We start from the raw sequence: 21,663 nt of genomic DNA, 5'->3' as shown, positions 1-21,663 counted from the left end.
GTAAGAGTGTGCAAAAATGTAGTACGACATAGAGGATTCTCCACTGAACAATTTGAGGTAGGGAACCTGGGGTCGGAGAAGCCGGCTAAAGGAGATAATAGGAATAAAATCACATTACTGCGTGTTTTTTTATTTGCATTCATTAACACAATGAATGTACCATTGTACTGTATCTTACAAAAATGTGCTGAAACTGGCGCCCATCAACCTCAAAGCAAGCATAACATCGGCGAAGAAGATTCTGAGGCACTCTGCCAAACACCCTTGGTGTGTTTCGACTCACATCGCAGGCAGCTACAATTCTGGCGACCAATTCCATCTCCGTATTCACTGGGGTCTCATACACAAGTGACTTTATATATCCCCATAGCAAATAAACAAAAGGATTCAGGTCAGATGACCTCACAGACCATGTAATAGGACTTCCCCTTTCATTCCAGCGACCAGGAAGCACTGTACCGGTACTGCTCCATCGTACTGTGCTGTACGTCTCTGAACAGTATTGAGTACTGAATGGATCTGTTGTTCATTCATAGTATGTGCTGTCATGGGACAATGTATATACGAAACAACAGAGTCACCCTGCGGACAAGTAAAATAAACAAAACCTGCACCAGACTTCCTAGTAATCAGGCTCGTCTTCCTTGTTTCCTTGCAGGAAATAAAGAATGTACATGTTAATAAACAGCACAGTACTGTAACCTTGTACCCATGTTAGTTGTAAATTCGCCGGAAAACAGTAAAGCTAGACAAAGAAGTACACAAATCTACTTCCATATCTTCTTAAGCTGAGTTCTCCGACACCAGGTTCCCTATCTCCAATTGTTCAGCGGAGCATTCTCTATGTCCTGCTACATTTTTGCACACTCTTACGGAAACGCCCTGTGTATCTTGTCAAGTTGGACACCCATTTGACTATAGTTTATCGACCAGTATATCATTGCTGCATTACTATACATTTTGAATAACGTTTGTGGAAGACGACGATCTTGCCTGAAATCCTTATTTACAGGTGATGGTCTAAAAACATTGTGTTTCTGAATTTTACTCATATTACGTTAATGTAAGGTTTTTACAGTTTAATGTATCTTGGAAGTATACCGTTGCTGTCCATTACTTTACTATTGGTACTGTATTATTTGCTTTTAGCTCTTTTGCGTATCCAATACTTTTTTTCTCTTGAGAATATAAGGTTCATCTACACAGGATCTCCAAATTCTAAAACCACTCTGATCTTCAAGTTCTCTACTGTCTCAATACTTCCCACTGAACTTCTCTCATTTAGGAATCTGACAAAGTGATTAGCTTAAATGCGTGTGCCTTAGAGGGATCCCTATCGGGCCTAGGTATTTGATACTCCATTCCATTTAACGCTCTCGAAATTTTGTGACATCACAAACCACTTCGCTGATCATCCTGTTTTGGGTTCCACTCATCGTGGTAAGAAATTTACACGCAGCAGTACGGGAAGTGCGTTCGACCTGCCTGTACCGGAAGCGAACGTGTTGGGGCGGTTGAGCGGCACCCGCACGGTACACCTGTTTTCAGATCGCTGTGCTTTCTCCGGAACTTTCGCCAGTCGCGACCTATGCGGGCAGCACTACCAGCTGAGGTATTATAAGGCCGATCCTCAGAACAATGTGCAAGTCGTTACGGCGAGACTGGCCTAAGTGGACAGACAGAACGACAAGGTGAGTACTCAACAAGCGACTGCGACGTGACTTTACCTTTACAGTGCAGTGTCTGAGGACAGACTCCGCCAATCGCGAGAGCAACGTAACATAAATGCAGCATCCTCATACTAACTCATATGGACGGTTCATTAAAAAAAAAAAGGCCATGCCGATATTCTGAAATTTGAGAATAGCTCGCTTATGTAATTCTTTTTGTTTCTACGTCTACATCTACATGCAAAACACATCTAAGTTCAAATGTTCAAATGGCTCTGAGCACTCTGGGACTTAACAGCTATGGTCATCAGTTCCCTAGAACTTAGAACTACTTAAACCTAACTAACCTAAGGACAGCACACAACACATTTAAGTGCCTGATAGAGGATTCATCGAACCATACTCGCTATTCTCTACTATTCCAATGTCGTATAGCGCGCGGAAAGAACGAACACCTATATCTTTCCGTACGAGCTCTGGTTTCCCTTGTTTTATTGTGGTGATCGTTCTTCCCTATGTAGGTCAGTGCCAACAAAATATTTTCGCATTCGCAGCAGAAAGTCGGTGATTGGAATTTCGTGAGAAGATTCAGTCGTAACGAAAAACGCCTTTCTTTTAATGAAGTCCAGCCCAAATCCTGTATCATTTCTGTGACACTCTCTCCAATATTTCGCGATAATACGCAACGTGCTGCCTTTCATTGAACTTTTTCGATGTACTCCGTCACTCCTACCTGGTAAGGATCCCACCTCGCGCAGCAGTATTCTAAAAGAGGACGGACAAGCGTAGTGTAGGCAGTCTCCTTAGTAGGTTCGTTACATTTTGTAAGTGTCCCGCCAATAAAACTCAGTCTTTCGTTAGCCTTCCTCACATTATTTTCTGTGTGTTCCTTCCAATTTAAGTTGTTTGAAACTGTATTACCTAGGTATTTAGTTGAATTTACGGCTTTTACATTGGACTGATTAATCGTGTAATCGAAGTTTAACGAGTTCCTTCTAACACTCAGGTGGATGACCTCACACTTTTCGTTATTTAGGATCAACTGCCACTTTTAGCACCATTCAGATATCTTTTCTAAATCGTTTTGCTGGTTTTTTTTCATCTTCTGGTGACTTTATTAGTCGATAAACGACAGCGTCATCTGCAAACAACCGAAGTCGGCTGCTCAGATTGTCTCCCAGATTGTTTATATAGATAAAGAAGAGCAAAGGGCCTATAGCGCTACCTTGGGGAACGCCAGAAATCATTCTGTTTTACTCGATGACTTTCTGTCAGTTACTACGAACTGTGACCTCTCCGACAGGAAATAACAAATCCAGTTACATAACTGAGACGATATTCCATAAGCACGCAATTTCATTACGAGTCGCTTGGGTGGTACAGTGTCAAAAGCCTTCCGGAAATCCAGAAATACGGAATCAATCTGAAATCCCTTGTCAATAGCACTCAACACTTCATGTGAGTAACGAGCTAGTTGTGTTTCACAGGAACGATGTTTTCTAAACACACGTTGACTATGTGTCAATAGACTGTTTTCTTCGAAGTAATTCATAATGTTCGAACACAATATATGTTCCAGAATTCTGCTGCATATCGACGTTAACGATATGGCCTGTAATTTAGTGGATTACTCCTACTACCTTTCTTGGTGTGACCTGCGCCACTTTCCAGTCTTTGGGTACGGATCTTTCGTCGAGCGAACGGTTGTATATGATTGTTAAGTATGGAGCTAATGCAATAAATCCAGTTATTTATGTGAATCTAATAGCCATCAAATGTAATGCTTACCCCTGTTTTAAAAATCGAAATCATAAAAAAGAATTAGTTGGCGCATCACTGGTAGGCTAAATTTATTTCACATAACTATGTGTCTGTACGTGAACTATGAAAACAACAGTTTCTAAGCTACCCAGTGTTAAGTGACACAGTCATTATTAAAAAAGAACTCCTAACTCGATTACCTACATGACATGCAAACAAACATACCGTAAATTACAGGTTCTACTCATAATTATTCGCCGGCTGTTGTGGCCGAGCGGTTCTATTCGCTTCAGTCTGGAACCGCAAGACAGCTACGTTCGCAGGTTCGAATCCTGCCTCGGGCATGGATGTGTGTGATGTCCTTAGGTTAGTTCAGTTTAAGTAGTTCTAAGTTCTAGGGGACTGATGACCTCAGATGTTGAGTCTCATAGTGCTCAGAGCCATTTGAACCATTTTTGAGCCATAATTATTCACTAATGTCATCATTACTCGTATATTTGGAGAGGTCTACATCAGAAACTGATTCATTTCCTCTTTCCGCTTCATACTCCTTGTCGTTCCGTAGTACATCATTTTCACTGTCGTCGAGAGTATTTAAAATACAGCATTTCTTGAATGATTTTACGATCATTGCTGCTTCATTGCATTTCCAGGCAGCTGAAGCTCATTGTGCAATAATGCTGATTGCAGCATGATGTCAGTTCACAGTTTGCTTTTCGTATTGTTCTTGAACGTAACCTTTGAAAGGTTTCTTTACAATAACGGGCGAGGATTGTAAGACATAAGTCATTCCTCCAGCAATAATAATTAGGTCACAGTCTAGGCTGTGGATGTCGTCAGTGAGATGACCACAAATGCATCAAGACCAAAGCATTGATGGTAATCTGGAAAGCCCACTAGGATGGAGTTTCCACGCGTTTTTGCAGTCAAGCACTAAAAGTTTCACTCATCCATTCCTTCTCTTCATTTCGAACAATGGCGTCATCAGGGAACAGCTTTTCATTTTTAGAGGTCTTGTAGCTTGTTATCCGCTTGAAGATTAAGAAAGGGGGCATGTTTGTGTTCGTCTGCTGCGATTGCGGCAGTACGGTTATGTGCTGTTTTTCAAAACCTGGTGTTTTGGTGGTAACTTCTTTTGTTCCCTTCTCATCAATCGCGTAAATATGTGGCATATCAGTCCAAACTGGCATACCATGAACGTTGCCTATTTGGCCAATGGAAAGATTCTCCTCTTTCCGAAGTGTGATTACATATCGGTACCTCTGAAATTCTTCAAGTTTTTTCTTAATATACTTTCGAAGGTTTTTTTCGTACTGTTGTAGGGTGTCTTAAAGATAAGCCCACCAGTATCATAAAGAATCAGCCCGTCCACGGCTATCCGTAAACTCTTGATTCGCTTTATTCAGAAATGCAGGCACCTCGTTTACTCTCTTTCTTATTATGTCACCAGTCACCGGTTGCCCATTCTTCCTCCGAGCAGTGAATTTCTTTCCAGTAGCGGTAGCTGCAAATAATGCCAATTTCTGTTTCTTCCACAAGCGAACGCTACTCTCAGCTACAGCTACATCTACGTGATTACTCTGCTATTTACAATAAAGTGCGTGGCAGAGGGTTCAATGAACCACCTTCAAGCTGTCTCTCTACCGTTCCACTCTCGAACGGCGCGCGGGAAAAATGAGCACTTAAATTTTTCTGTGCGAGCCCTGATTTCTCTTATTTTATCGTGGTGATCATTTCTCCCTATGTAGGTGGGTGCCAACAGAACTTTTTCGTAATCGGAAAATAAAACTGGTGATTGAAACTTCATGAGAAGATCCCGTCGCAACGAAAAACATTGAACTCTCATCCCGTCCTATTATCACATTTTTTAGCACATAGAATCACTCTATGCATCACACGATGTTCTTCTCTGCTTGCTTTCCATTTGGTAATCACCTAATGCAAACACACCACACAGTAATAGGCCAACAATAATGTAACGAAGTCGATAGCTACAACAAACCATTGTGGCGTAAGTAACAATACCTACATTTCTATTACGTTACTAGTAAACGACGAATTAAAATTTGTTCTCGAATGTACAGCGTCATCGAATCTAGTGTGCATCCAATTTTGAATACTGATATGGTAAAAAAAAGGGGTTGGCCTTAGATTCGCGTAAATACGGCAGTACGCGTGAAAACAGTGTTTTAGTTAGAATAGCCAACATTTAAAAAATATAATTGCAATGAAATTTAGCTTCCTGTGGTTAATTTGTTAGAAAGAGTTCTGAGTCTTTTGTAATTAAGCTGTGCTGTTGAGAGGAACCGGACTATTTTCAAGTTACACATTTTCACTGCAAGAATTTTTATACCAAATACCTGACGTGGACATTATGACCAAACATTTACGAAAGCACACCATTTCTCCGTTACCATCACTTCTACTGCCAGTTTACTCGTTTTCATCTTCAGCTATGTATCTCTCGCATTCATTAACTCCATCCTCGGGTGTTAGATTCATATAGAAGGCGTGGTAGATAGCGGCTGTGTGTGGATGAACTCTCTTGAGAACTTTTAGCTCTACTGAGATTCTGGGCTGCTGCCTTTGCCTCCTCTTTATGCAGCAACTGTAAATTTCTCAGTACTCCTCTTCGTCCTCGATTTGCAGTCTAGTGATCAGTTTCAAATACATTACTTTTTGGCAAGCGTCTTTCTTAATATGGAAATACAGGATAAAATCTTAATTAAACATGATGTGTAAGCACATTCATTAATGGGCTACAGTACTCGGGCTACAGTGCTCTCCCTCAGCGAAAATCCTAAATGTGGATCAATGTTGAACGATATGCCGAAAGAGCCCTAGTATTCTAACCCCATTAAATGTAAGTTTTAACTTAAAACTTGGTATGTAGAAAACAGTTTTGCATTTTTACGTACTTTCATCGCCTCCAAAATTACAGCAAACGTGAAAATACATATTACATTCCAATATTTAATGCCGTGGTCCATTATATTACCACACAGAGAGACCTCATTGCTTAGAACAACACATATCTGCAAGCAAATGGCGAGGAAATACAAACTGCAGGACATGATCCAATTTTTTTTTCCCTAACAGTCCTCTGTCTCAACTATAAATCTGCTCAAATGACAAAATTTGACATGATCCACGATTTTACTCAACTATCCATTCGAAACTGAACTCAGCTAAACTTAACACTAGAAGCCAGGACCCTTTGATAAGAGTGTAGTCAAATTAGAAGCAGCAAAAATAATCTGCCTCCTCATACGAAGGTAGCGTACCTACAGGCAACAAGGGCGTGTACCTAGTTAGAGGATACAAACACTCAGGTCCTAGAGGAAGCGCCGGGGAAAACGGTAAAATATCACTTACTTTGATGTACCTCCTCCAAAAATTTATTAACCAAGAAAAATTCTTTATTTCCAGAACAGTAACAAGGTACAATCATCAATGTCTTCTTTTCTATCTAAAAGCAGAAAAAATATTAAAGATCATTCTTAACAAACATTATTAAACGCCAAATGCTAAATGTTATGCAATTTAGACATGGTTCATAGTTTTAAAAGATCTACAAAAGATGAAACGCATTAAATGTTAATAAGCTAAAGTTGGCTTAACAGATCCCAAGCATAGACCTCGGGCAGCGGACCTAGGCGACAACAATGGAAGCGAGAATAAATTGACGCTGCATCACGTAGAGCAAACACTCTTTGAAACAATGAAAGGGAAAAGAAAACTAAAGCCTTAGGCCTCCTCTAAAAGATATCACACTTAGTGCGAGTATAACCACGGGAACAACCAAGAATCAAAGGTTAATTTTACTTTAAATGTTACCACAATCTTGAAAAATGCAAAACCGCTTTCAGACTAGTGCCCAGAACTCAAAAGGTACCTTGATCCTTCCGGGTGTTTAAATACTTCATCCTAGTGAAGTTTCATATACACTACTGGCCATTAAAATTGCTACACCACGAAGATGACGTGCTACAGACGCGAAATTTAACCGACAGGAAGAAGACGCTGTGATATGCAAATGATCAGCTTTTCAGAGCAATCACACAAAGTTGGCGCCGGTGGCGACACCTACAACGTGCTGACATGAGGGAAGTTTCCAGCCGATTTGTCATACACAAACAGCAGTTGACCGGCGTTGCCTGGTGAAACGTTGTTGTGATGACTCGTATAAGGAGGAGAAATGCGTACCATCACGTTTCCGACTTAGATAAAGGTCGGATTGTAGCCTATCGCGATTGCGGTTTATCGTATCGCGACATTGCTGCTCGCGTTGGTCAAGATCCAATGACTGTTAGCAGAATATGGAATCGGTGGCTTCAGCAGGGTAATACGGAACGCCGTGCTAGATCTCAACGGCGTCGTATCACTAGCAGTCGAGATGACAGGCATCTTATCCGCATGGCTGTAACGGATCGTGCAGCCACGTGCCGATCCCTGAGTCAACAGATGGTGACTTTTGCAAAACAACAATCATCTGCCCGAACAGTTCGACGACGTTTGCAGCAGCATGGACTATCAGCTCTGACACCGTGGCTGACGCTGCATCACAGACGGGCGCGCCTGTGATGATGCACTCAACGACGAACCTGGGTGCACGAATGGCAAAACGTCGTTTTTTCGGATGAATCCAGGTTCTGTTTACAACATCATGATGGTCGCATCCGTGTTTGGCGACATCGCGGTGAACGCACATTGGGATTTTCTCTGCCTCGTGATGACTGGGTGTTGTGTGATATCCTTAGGTTAGTTAGGTTTAAGTAGTTCTAAGTTCTAGGGGACTGATGACCATAGATGTTAAGTCCCATAGTGCTCGGAGCCATTTGAACCGTTTTTTGAACGCACATTGGAAGCATGTATTCGTCATCGCCGTATTGGCGTGTCACCCGGCGTGATGGTATGGGGTGCCATTGGTTACACGTCTCGGTCACCTCTTGTTCGCATTGAAGGCACTTTGAACAGTGGACGTTACATTTTAGATGTGTTACGACCCGTGGCTCTACCCTTCATTCGATCCCTGCGAAACCCTACATTTCAGCAGAATAATGCACGACCGCATGTTCCAGGTCCTGTACGGGCATTTCCTGATACAGGAAATGTTCGACTGCTGCCCTGGCCAGCACATTCTCCAGATCTCTTACCAATTGAAAACGTCTGGTCAAAGGTGGGTGAGCAACTGGCTCGTCACAATACGCCAATCACTACACGTGATGAACTGTGGTATCGTGCTGAAGTTGCATGGGCAGCTGTACCTGTACACGCCATCCGAGCTCTGTTTGACTCAATCCCAGGCGTATCAAGGCCGTTATTATGGCCAGAGGTGGTTGTTGTGGGTGCTGATTTATCAGGATCCATGCACCCAAATTGCGTGAAAATGTAATCACATGTCAGTTCTAGTATAATATATTTGTCCAATGAATACCCGTTTATCATCTACATTTCTTCTTGGTGTAGCATTTTTAATGACCAGTAGGGTACGATTTGACAGATGTAAGCACAGTAGTTGTGCTATTTAAGGAGGGACATATGGTATTGACTGCAAGAACCAAGTCAATGCCACTGATTAAAGTGGATCCACCTTGCTAAACTAAATAAAAAAAAAGCCTTAAAATCAAAATGATAGCAAAACAAGAGTTTGAACTTTTACTTAGGCTCGAGTAGCCGAAATGAAAAAAAGAAAAAAGGGAGAATCTTACTCTAAACAGATCAGTTAAAATCCATACAGGAAGTAATTCAGCACATGCGAGCGGTTCTTTCAAATAATCACCAATTATATCCAAAATGCGGGAACACAGCACAACTGAAATTGAAAACCAAGCGGAAGGCAATCGCCAAGCTGCTTCAGGCAAACTGCAGCCAACTCATAAAAGTTTCTGGCGAACAAAACAAATGATGCTCACACATAAACACAGGGTGGCAGGACCTGGCTCTGTCCTCGACCGGAAAACTCAAGAGGGTATTTACCGGGGGTCAGGCAAAACGCCACGATAACGGTGTTCCGAGCGACTAGGGCAGCCCGAGGCACGATCCGTAAGTTTCGCTACATCGCGCTGGCTTCTGCAAGAGGAGCCCCGAAACTACACGAACTATCGAGGCCAGGACAGGGGGTTGCCTCGGCCAATGTATCACATCAATAACCACACCACCCTGTACGGCAAACGCGACCTCTCGACGCTCGCACCTGAAAATCCTTGCGCCAGCAACATTGACCCAACTGCTCCCCAAGAAGCACGTACTGTCAACCAGACACCACCTTAACCCCCGCCAGCATTGACCACATCCATCTCACTTACTCCACTTCTTCGTCACCACCACAGAGACCAAAGATACTCGAACCTGCAAAGCGCTCAATTCTCCGGGCTGTCGCAGCACGGCTCACTAGTGACATGCAGATTCCACCTTTACTTGCGGCATCTATGAAACATTGTGAAAATCGCAAACTGCGATAGTACTAGTTGTAGGTAATACTAGTCGTTCAAAGAATGTCTACGGTCAGTAGAGCGCAAAAACCCAGATCATGCACTACTAGTTGGAGGCGACGTTAACCTACCGAGTATAGACTGAGATCTCTATGTATTCTTTGCAAGTGGTACAGACAAACAGTCATGGGAAGTACTTTTGAACACGTCTGTCTTGGACAGCTAGTTTGGCAGCCCAGATGCAATGGAAATATCTTAGATCTTGTAGCTACAGATAGGAAGGACCACATTGACAACGTCAGTATAGAAAAGGGGATTATCAACATAATATCATTGTACTGACTATTACTACGAAAATCAATCAGTTAAGAAGGCTAGGAGAGTGTTTCTGCTAAAAAGAGCAGATAAGCAGTTGTTAGCATCTTACTTAGACAGTGAACCGACATAACTTAGTTCCAGTAAGATGGACATAGAGGAACTGTGGGCAAAGTATAAGCGCGTTGTAAATCGTGGGCTGGAGAGTTATGTGCCTAGTAAGTGGATAAAGGATGAATGACAGCTAACTCCATATGTAAAAGAAATGGAAGTTAATGCGGATGAGTATGAAAAAAAACCTTTGTGTTCGGATATATTATTAGTAGTGTCCTGCTTGACACAGTCAAGTCGTTTAAATATCTGGCAGTAACGTGGCAAAGCGATATGAAATGGAACGGGCATGTAAGGGTTGTAGTAGGAAAGGCGAATGGTCGATTTCGGTTTATTGCGGAGTGCTTGGAAAGTGTGGTTCATCTGTAAAAGAGACCACATACAGGCCGCTGGTGCGACCTACTGTTGAGTACTCCTTGAGTGTTTGAGATCCGTACTAGGTCAGATTAAAGGAAGATATCGAAGCAATTCAGAGGCGGGTTGCTAGATTTGTCACTGTATAACCTCCCCACAAAATTATTTTCTCATTTAACCTTCCCACAAAATTCTTTTCTCATTTAATGTAAGCTCAAAACAGAAAAATTCCTAAACTTCTCAACAGTAAAAATTATAATTATGTCGTTCACATTCAGTGTAACGCCCCAACAAAAAAATAAATTCAGTAACCTGGTGATAATACAATGTAACTAACCTCTCAATTAAATTGTCGCTCACTTATGACTTCTCAATCACTGACTGCACCCTGAATTTAACCTGGTAAATTTTGGACGTCAGCAGTGCTGCGTCATGGCCCTGAAAGACCATTCTGAATAAAGAAGAGAAAAATTCTTACCTCAATGAAGTCGCCGGATAACGCAATATATCTGCTCTTAAAATAAATTTTTCTGGCACAGCCCTGTGCAATGCTGGCCGATAGAGTTGTCATTTATGAAAGGAAGCAACTGATTTTTCTTTTGCACCAATCGGGATCATCATGGATTGGAGAAATTAGTAAATTCTTTAAATTGAAATGAATGGTTGTTAAAAGTTACTTTTTATGAGAAAGATTATTATTACGAGATTTTTAAAACATTTACATGGGAGTTGAGATAACATTACTACATATGCGCGAGGCTGCTTTTTACCTTATACAATAATACTCAGGCTCCGGCATCGCTGCACCGCGACCGGCCCAGCCAACACGATACACCAGACCAGACGAGAGCAGACTGCAGACTAGCAACAACTTACTGCTGCAGCTACACTGTTCCTACTGCAGTCAACACTGTTCTCTGGTCAGCGATTCTCTTATACCTTGCATATCGCAGGCAGCGCATGAGCAATACATCGATATTACATCTGCTCGGACCTCTTACATAACTCTCCGCTGGGGGAGCAAAAATTTGGCAGCCATGGTGAGTCAGTTAGACTTGCCATCAGCAACAATTTTTTCTATAATCTACTTAACTAATTAAGTTTACAGTCACGGAGTATATACATATATATAAGTGCAGAACATGAAAAAAATAGAGTGCACATGCACTGAGTACAGAACATATCAAGAAATAACAAAATGTATACGCAATGAGTACAAAACATATTAACAAATGACATAAAGTGCACACGCACTGTATGTATTTTTTACCATTTTACTAGAACTAGGAAAGGAAAGGGAAGGATTGCATCATGGTTGTAGCACAGTAGGTTGCACGTAGCTGCACTGAAAGTCCATATCTTTCTACAGAAGCACAACACCAAGTGAGACAATCTGAAGTTCTCTTCCCTGAAGTATTAATCAGTGTGGCCAAGACACTGAAATGTTGTATTAATATTCAATGTTATCATTCTGGTAGTACATTAGGTACACCAAACAGTGGGACCATAATAACATCTCCATCGTTCAAGGTGGTGGACAGCATGCTGTGTGAACACCGCATTCTTGTAGAATCCACACTCTTTCACCAACGTAGAATTAGTGCAAAATCCAAATATATGCTCCATGATCATGAAGATGGACTGGACAAACGGATATTGCAGTAATTTCTGGTAATTAGGTCAGAAGGTGAAGGACATTAAGTCTTATGCTAGTCATAATTGAGAATTACACTAGTCTATTAACCGACTTGAGTAATTGTTGGCACTCATTGCCTAGTTGCTAAACATTTCTGTACTATGTATGGAGTATTACATAATATTATTCATAAGTCATCTGATGACAGTAAATATTGGCACTCATTGGCCAGTTACAAACCATTTTATGCATTATTCAGAAGTGATCATTCAAAGCAAGAGTTAATTAATGGCATAGCATTTACATAATTCATCTAATTATAAATCATTGGCATTCGTTGGCCAGTTATTAAATATGTAGCAAGTATTGAATATTACAAAACACTATTCATAACTCATCTGATTGCGGTAATTATTGGCACTCATTGGCCAGTTACAAACCATTTTTTATGCATTATTCAGAAGTCATCATTCAAAACAGGAGCTAATGAGTGTAGCATCAAGCTATTGGTATTCATATATGATATCATCGTGTGATGATTAAGTCGGGTGATGCTGAGGGAATTAGATTAGGAAATGAGACACTTAAAGTAGTAAAGGAGTTTTGCTATTTGGGGAGCAAAATAACAGATGATGGTCGAAGTAGAGAGGATATAAAATGTAGACTGGCAATGGCAAGGAAAGCATATCTGAAGAAGACAAATTTGTTAACATCGAGTATAGATTTAAGTGTCAGGAAGTCATTTCTGAAAGTATTTGTATGGAGTGTAGCCATGTATGGAAGTGAAACATGGACGATAAATAGTTTGGACAAGAAGAGAATAGAAACTTTCGAAATGTGGTGCTACAGAAGAATGCTGAAGATTAGATGGGTAGACCACATAACTAATGAGGAAGTATTGAATAGGATTGGGTAGAAGAGAAGTTTGTGGCACAACTTGACCAGAAGAAGGGATCGGTTGGTAGGACATGTTCTGAGGCATCAAGGGATCACCAATTTAGTATTGGAGGGCAGCATGGAGGGTAATAATCGTAGAGGGAGACCAAGAAATGAATACACTAAGCAGATTCAGAAGGATGTAGGTTGCAGTAGGTACTGGGAGATGAAGAGGCTTGCACAGGATAGAGTAGCATGGAGAGCTGCATCAAACCACTCTCAGGACTGAAGACCACAACAACAACAACGTATGATATCATGTAAGCGACATAAGACAAAATTAAAATATAAGAAACAGTGGCATTCATTGGCCAGTTACTAAACATATAGCAAGTATTGAATATTACAAAACACTTTTCATAACTCATCTGACTGTGGTAATTATTGGCACTCATTGGCCAGTTACAAAGTATTCGTATAGTTTTATAAAACATTATTCAGTATTATTCATAAGTCATCATTCAAAATGAGAGTTAATTATTGGCATAGCATTTATAGAGTACAACAAAAATATTATATACAGAGATTATTGGCATAGCATTTATGCATTATTACAAAACATCATTCAGTATTACTCAGAACTCATCATTCAAGTGGCATAGGACATATTTAAAATGTAACACACTGTAACTATTACTCAAGGTCTGTGGTCCAATAATACATAGATATAACGAATTTAATACATCTGAGAAATTTGCATTATATTTAGAACTAGAAATATCTCTTAAACTGGTAGCATTATTTGGGACTGGTAATACGTTTTTTGTGCTAGCAATGCATTGTGTTGAGATCAATAATTAATTGCTGGGGCATGAAAGTATTTGCTTTTGACTTATTGCTGGAAATAAGGATTAATAACGTCATTCGTCATGATTCAGCTGTAGCAAGGTTATGAAACAAGTAGAGTATACTTGATCACATTCATGAATGATATACACAAATGGGTAAAAAAATGCAAGTACTAGAACAGGTTTAATCATTAACTGCTTATATCACATTAATTTCATGAATAGCTTCTCCTGGAAAAAATACAAAATGGATTATTGAGCTGAAAGAAGAAACGCATATTATGCTGAAAAGTAGTGAATTTCGAATTAACAGGTAATGAAATGTGTACTCAATATGTATGTACTCTAGCTGTCCTTTCCAAAACATTCAGTCATTATACCATGCGACATAAGACATACTGTCAAAACGAACTGCAACAAATACTTAAATAACTACATAGCATCTCTTAACTAATAGTAAATATATAAACTTCATCATTATCCTCATCTGCACAGAAAAACTTCATTATTCATATTACCATCACTATCATCACCTGCAAAGAAAAACTTCATTATTCATATTACCATATTCTTCATACAACTATTCATCATCATTTATTATCATCTGCAAAAAAGACACTTCATTATTCATTATTCATGTTACCATTTACTTCATACAACTATTCATAGTATAGAGTTTCTTATTTCTATCATATTTCATCACAAAACTAAGATGTGTAGTTCTGTCTGACAGCCTGCATCAATCGCCTTGTATTCTGAAAGAAAAGTAATTAGTTAAGACTGCTATCATACGATGTGTATAGTATATTCTTGTTAATGTTTATTAGTTCTGATCCATTTACTCTTCGTGACAAGATATTGCATTTTCTTTCCTTCATTCTGATGGTGAAATCTCCATTTCATAGTAATCCACTCTGGTTTGTTTAAGTTATTTCTTTTACACGTTATTGCTTTCTGAAAATGATGAATAAGGATAAATATCTTGTATTTAAATCATATACTCATTAAATAAAACTTTGTTTCCAGTGATATAATTAAGCATACAGCATAGCCTGACAGAAAACGTATTATGTCAAAAACATAGACAGTTTTAAAGTGCAAAAAAAATTGTACACAGAGTATCATAATGTAGTAGCAAAAAAAAAATGTAAAATAGTCACGATGTTGAGATATCATAAGGAAAAATGTCAAAGTCAACAGGTGTTTGTTATATCTTAAAGATTACGTAGTGCATACAAACAAAACAGGAAAACAATCATACATACACGAAAAATGGAAAATGTGCACGGTCTGATATGTAACGACAAGAAAAGCGACCTGCTAACCTTACCTTGCCGGGCACTTGCCAAGAAAAAATATGATAATCATCAGTAAGTGTTCATATAAATGTAATTGCATAAGTGGTCACATAAAAATCAGGAAATGGCATTACAGTGTGATAAATCATAAAGTATGTTCATTCAATAAAGGGTTTAATATTGGAGACATGGTGATTGCCCTTGCTTTTTCTGGTTCTCAAAGTTTCCACATGTACTACATTCGGGTGAGGAATGCTGCGAATTCGATATGGATCTGCGTATAGAACCTCAAATTTACTGCATCTACTCTTTCCTCTGTTGGATAAATAGTGTGTACGTACTAATATCTTCTGCTCAACGTGAAAGTCACGGCGTGTACAAACCTGTTTTTGCTGTCTTCTCCGGCGCTCTGCGGCACGTTTGATATTGTTGAGTGCAATGTCAATTATTTCATGGTGGCGAAGTCGACGAGATGTAGGAAAAGATACTAGTTCTTTAATTTTGTTGGGTGGTTCAACATTTTTCAATATAACATTCGGAGATAGCATAGTAGATTCATGTGATATCGAGTTAATTACATCCTGGAATGAGAGTATGTGCGTATCCCAATCAATATGTTTTTTATGGCAGTATATTCTACATAGTTTATCAATTTCTTTCATTAGTCGTTCACAAGGGTTCGAAGAAGCGTGATACTTGGATATATAAATCGGAGAAATGTTTCTTGTTCGTAACATACGTGTCCATATAGCAGATCGAAACTGTGGTCCATTGTCGGAAATTACTTTCAATACATGCCCTACATGATATACAAAATATTTTACAAATGCTTTCGAAACAGATTTAGCAGTAGCTTTGCGTAACGGAGTGAAGGTAACAAATTTCGAAGTGAGTTCAACAGCGACAAAGATGTAACAAAAACCTCTATTAGATCTGGGAATCGGACCAAAAATGTCTACAGCGGCCATGTGTCTCAATTTAACGGGTACAATAGGATGTAACGGAGGAATATGTGAAGTCGTGTCTGACTTAGCTTTCTGGCAGATTTTACATGACGCTAAAACTCGTCGCATACGTTTCTCCACGTTGACAAAATAACAGTTCTGCCTCAGTATAAGAAAACATTTTCTGGCTCCGTAATGTGCGTAACTTAAATGAGTATACCAAATTAATTTGTTAACAAGTTCGTCAGGAATGCATAGTAACCAGTTGTTGCTATCAGGGTGAGAGCAGCGAAACAGAATGTTATTGCGTACAGTGTAATAGTTTCTGATGGTAACATTATTCCTATCTAGCCAAAGGTGTTTAATTTCTTTCCATACGTTGTCTTTACTCTGCTCTTGTGCTATATCTCGCAATGACGACGAAATGAAATTTTCGAATGCGACTTGCTGAATATACATGACGCTAAAATTTGCTTGGCAGAAGTTGGTTGCGATGTCTTGCTGATTGTTCCTGAGAGAACGGGATAGTGCGTCTGCTACAATATTTTGCGTACCGGGAATATGAACAATTGTAAAATCAAATTCGTGTAAATAAAGTGTCCATCTGCTTAACCTGTCATGTGTAAATTTTGCGGAAAGTAAAAACCGTATCGCTCTATGATCTGTGTAAACGATCGTATGTCTTCCATAAAGAAAATGCCGAAATATCGTAAATGCCCATACAACACATAATGTTTCAAGTTCTGTAACAGAATAATTGCGCTCAGCAGGTGACAGAATGCGACTCGCATAGGCGATGTTTTTAATTACTGTAGTATCGTCTTCTTCAGTTTCCTGAAAAATGTGTACGCCTAAAGCGGTGTTAGATCTGTCGGTGGCAATGGAAAAATTTCTAGTAAGATCTGGGTGTGCTAAAAGAGCTGCATTCAACAAGGCATGTTTCAAATTAACAAATTCAGACTGTGCTTGGCTATCCCAGGACCAAATAGTGGTTTTACCTGTTAATTGACACAATCTAGGGGTGTCTAAAGCAGAGTAATGGATACATTTACGAAAAAAGTTAATTAATCCCAGAAAGCTGCGTAATTGTTTCTTCGTCGTAGGTACAGTAATATCACGTAAAGCTTGAAGTTTTTCCGGGTCAGGCGCAATGCTTTCTGCTGAAATTACATGTCCAAGGAATTTTATAGAGGTTTTGCCAAAGTGCGATTTGCTAAGATTAACTGTGAGTCCTTGTGCACGAAAAGTTTGTAACAGTTGTTCAAGAATCAGATTGTGTTCAGATCAGTTAGCTCCTGCAATAAGAATGTCGTCTACATACATTGTGATTCTGTCTTTTAGTGCAAAAGTGTGTATCGGATGTCGTCAAAACTAATATTTTGGTGAACAAGATTCTCTGAGTCAAAAGTATTGCTTGCGTTGCTGGAAGATGCAACCTGTACTGTATCTAGTCAAATTCTTTCTGACGTGCTATTATTTGCGGGAGGATGCTGTGGCATCTCGACTATTTGTACTGTTCTGTTATTTCTTCCTGACGTATTACGTTCGGGATGATACCGACTGTCTGGTTCATTCATGATAATCTGTTGTTGCGGATGATTCAGTTGCTGGTAAGACCGACTGTTACGCTGAAAATTGTGCTCATTACTTTTACGTCTGTCATGATAGTCATTACTATACGGCGCGTTGCGGTACGAGTTAAAATGATGTGTTTTCTGTACGTAGTTATTTCCTTGTTACTGCGCGTTACTATTTGGCGGAGCCGACGCTATACGTGTAGGCGGCGAAACATTAAAGTTTGGTTGACCTTGCAGACTACATTGTTGGTTAGGTATGCTAACCGGCTGGTTTTGTTGCTGTTGTAGGGAAAAGCCTCTATTGTTACCAAAATGTTGTTCCTGTTGCTGATAATTTTGACGATACTGATAATTAAAATTTTGTCTGTTATTCAAGTTATGGTGGTTGTCGTTCCTGGAGCGTCTAATGAAAATTGTCATTTTCAGAAAAAAAACTTGTCATATCACGTTTTCTTTACTCATACGTAATCCTAGATAGATCGATAGTTGAAGAGCTGTTTTGATACATACAAAGGGTTGTAGAAGAGAAGGCAGCAGTGCAGAAAACTAAAGATGAAATAGCACTACTATGCCTCGGGGCCCTGTGCACGCTACGGCACGTATTCATCGAAGCGTAATGAATCCCCTGAGGTCTCTTACACGCTGCAAATAAATTTTAGTTTCTACATTACAGGCAATGGCGGTGAAAATTCAAAAGCAAGTTGTGGTATCCAATCCAATTATAGTTTCTGCGTTACAGGCCAAACTGATGAAAACACAAAAGCAAATTATCGTATCCAGTCCAAAGCGTGAATCTGTGTTCTGTCATTATTAAGCACTTTAAATTTCCTAACAGATAGAAAGTGTTTGTAATAAAAATTGTTGTCTCTGTATGTCTGAGCAGGTTCAGGATTGCACGATAATCTATTTGTCTGTGACTGTTCGGAATCTAACTCATGTACTCTCTGTAAATTACCTAAGTTACACTGGCTGTGTGAGTGTGAGAAATGTTCAGAATTTGGCGTATGCTGTGACGTGTTAGAGACTGAAATATTTTTCATCTCCGCCACTTCTTGCTGCAAAGATGACAATTTTCTACATAATGTATTATTGGAAGAACCTATCTCACTGAATGTCTGCTGTAAGTTTTGGAATTCGGGTGTTTGATTAAGCGAAACTGGTGACGTATCGTCTGATTCGGTGTCATTATTATTTTCAATAACATCAATACGACTGGCCAGTTCATCACATTTTTTAGTCAGTGCTTTTACCTGATCATCGTATTTAGTATCACAAGCATTAATTTGTTTTTGTATGATACGTGTGGTTTTGTTCAATTTTTTAATGTCTTATTTGATGGCATCGGAATCCTGTATTAGTTCCAACTTTTCAAGTCTATTGGTCATTGTCTGAAAGTCTAATGTGGGTGTGTCTGTTTTTGTTTTACGATCAGAGATTTCATAATGCAATTCGGTGTTCAACTGTTTGATTTTTTCTGATACTGTAGCAATATTGTTGTCTACGTATGTTTTTCTTTCAAAACAATTTACGCTTATCTTCCTGTCTCTGTGCAATAATTGTTCCCATGACTTGTTGCTTTACTTTATTCTGTTCCTGTATAAATTTACGGTAATGCGTTTCACTGTTTTGTAGGTGGTGATTAAAACGTTCGTCAATTTGGCCGTTCTGTTGGTCAAATTTCGCGTCTACTTTCGCATCCAGCGTGTGTGAAAGTTCTGCTGACATTAATTTAAACTCGTCGCGTAACTGTGCTGCGTTTTCAGAGCATTGTTTAGCGACTGCACTAATTTCACCTCTAAGTAATTGAGTTGTGGCTGCATGGGTATTACTTAATTCTTGTGCCACAGATCTAATTTCTTCACTACTGTTCCTAGCACAAGCCTTAATTTCCTCACGTAATTGTTCTTTAGTATCATGACATTGCACGGCAACGGCTGTAATCTGTTCACTAAGCTGTTTGAAATTGTTATCTTGTTTTTCATTCAACTGTTTGGAATTGTTGTCTAGTTTTTCATTAAGTTGTTTGTTTTGTTCATTAAGTTGTTTGAAATTTTCATTAAGATTGTCTTGTTTTTCATTAATTTGTAGCAATACTGCCATAACTTGATCCATGCCAAAAGTAGCGACTCTATTTTCTATGCTGTGTGTTGGTATATCTGCATTTGTCACGTTTTGTGGAACAATTTGGTCATTATCTGATTCCTGAAAAGGTTCGCCAGTTGGATGTGCACTTTTAGTCACTACACCGGGATCAAATAAATCTGACATATTTTGAGTACATTGTTCATCTTCGTTAGAAACAATTATCTGTTCGTTACGTAAATTTTGCAAATCAGGCGTGTCAAACTGGGCAGCGTTCATTGTAACGGATCGTGTCGCGTCATCAATTGTCGTTAAATTAACAGAGGACACAATTGAATTTGTTTGCTCATCATTAGCATTAACGTCATTACTAGTGGTCGGTACGCACTGATTATCTGTAATTAGAGGATGATCACTATTACACTGAGTGTCGCTAGTATGATCGGTCAAATTATTCGAGTCGGCTATTTCACTCATTGCACATCGCGATGTACTGTTAACAGTTTTTCGCGGCATTTTTCACAAATCAAAATTAAGCAAAAAATGAAACAAAGACGAAGCAAAATTAGAACAAACACAATTACAACAAAGAGCAATAAATTGCCGATTATCTGTGAAAGAAAGAGTGACAAATTAGTAAATGCGTTGCGCCAAATGCAAACTACATTTAAGTAAATAAGAGCAGATACGTGACTACTTTTCAGAAATTCACAAAGAAATACAATCCTGGCAGGTTGACGCCAAGTGTAACCTCCCCAAAAAATTCTTTTCTCATTTAACCTTCCCACAAAATTCTTTTCTCATTTAATGTAAGCTCAAAACAGAAAAATTCCTAAACTTCTCAACAATAAAAATTATAATTATGTCGTTCACATTCAGTGTAACGCCCCAACAAAAAAATAAATTCAGTAACCTGGTGATAATACAATGTAACTAACCTCTCAATTAAATTGTCGCTCACTTATGACTTCTCAATCACTGACTGCACCCTGAATTTAACCTGGTAAATTTTGGACGTCAGCAGTGCTGCGTCATGGCCCTGAAAGACCATAATACTCAGGCTCCGGCAATACATCGAAATTACATCTGCTCGGACCTCTTACAACTGGTAGGTTCGAACAACACTCAAATGTTACGTAGATGATTCGAGAACTCAAATGTTAATCCCTTGAGTGAAGGGACTTACGCCCGTATTCCTACTGGGTTATCAAAAGGGGGAATGCTGGGCGATTTGGCATTATTTACTGAGGTAATAAGGGTTTTCTTTCTCTTACTGTTATGGATTTGAACTTTGAGAGACGAGAGGTGATTGTCTAAAAATTCCAACTCCTGTTTCCCTTAGGTGACTGAAATTTTATTACAAATTTAGGTGTTATAATTGAACATAATCTGGAATGGCTGGTCCATACTACTATCGGTGCTGACACGTACTGAAATAGCTAATTGCTCTCGTATTATCAGCCGATCTATGGTCACACCGCAGGGAGGCTGAAAGGAATTCATTATCACACACCAGGGCGCAACACTTCCATGCGCCGTCAAGCTGATGCACACCACGAATCACTACGGGAAAAGCCGCCACTACATAAAATAATGCACAAGCACGACTGCACAGAACTGGGAAGCTACCCACAGAGATGCTCAAGCACATGATTTTCAAGTACCCTCATGAGACGAGCCAAAGAGAGGAAGCTGGTTCGCGAACTGTGTGCACTGTGATACACTGCATTTCACATCTCACCACCTTCCAGACGGAG

Source organism: Schistocerca americana, chromosome 4 (assembly GCF_021461395.2).
Source record: "Schistocerca americana isolate TAMUIC-IGC-003095 chromosome 4, iqSchAmer2.1, whole genome shotgun sequence".
NCBI lineage: Eukaryota > Metazoa > Arthropoda > Insecta > Orthoptera > Acrididae > Schistocerca > Schistocerca americana.
This window is presented reverse-complemented; position numbering follows the sequence as displayed.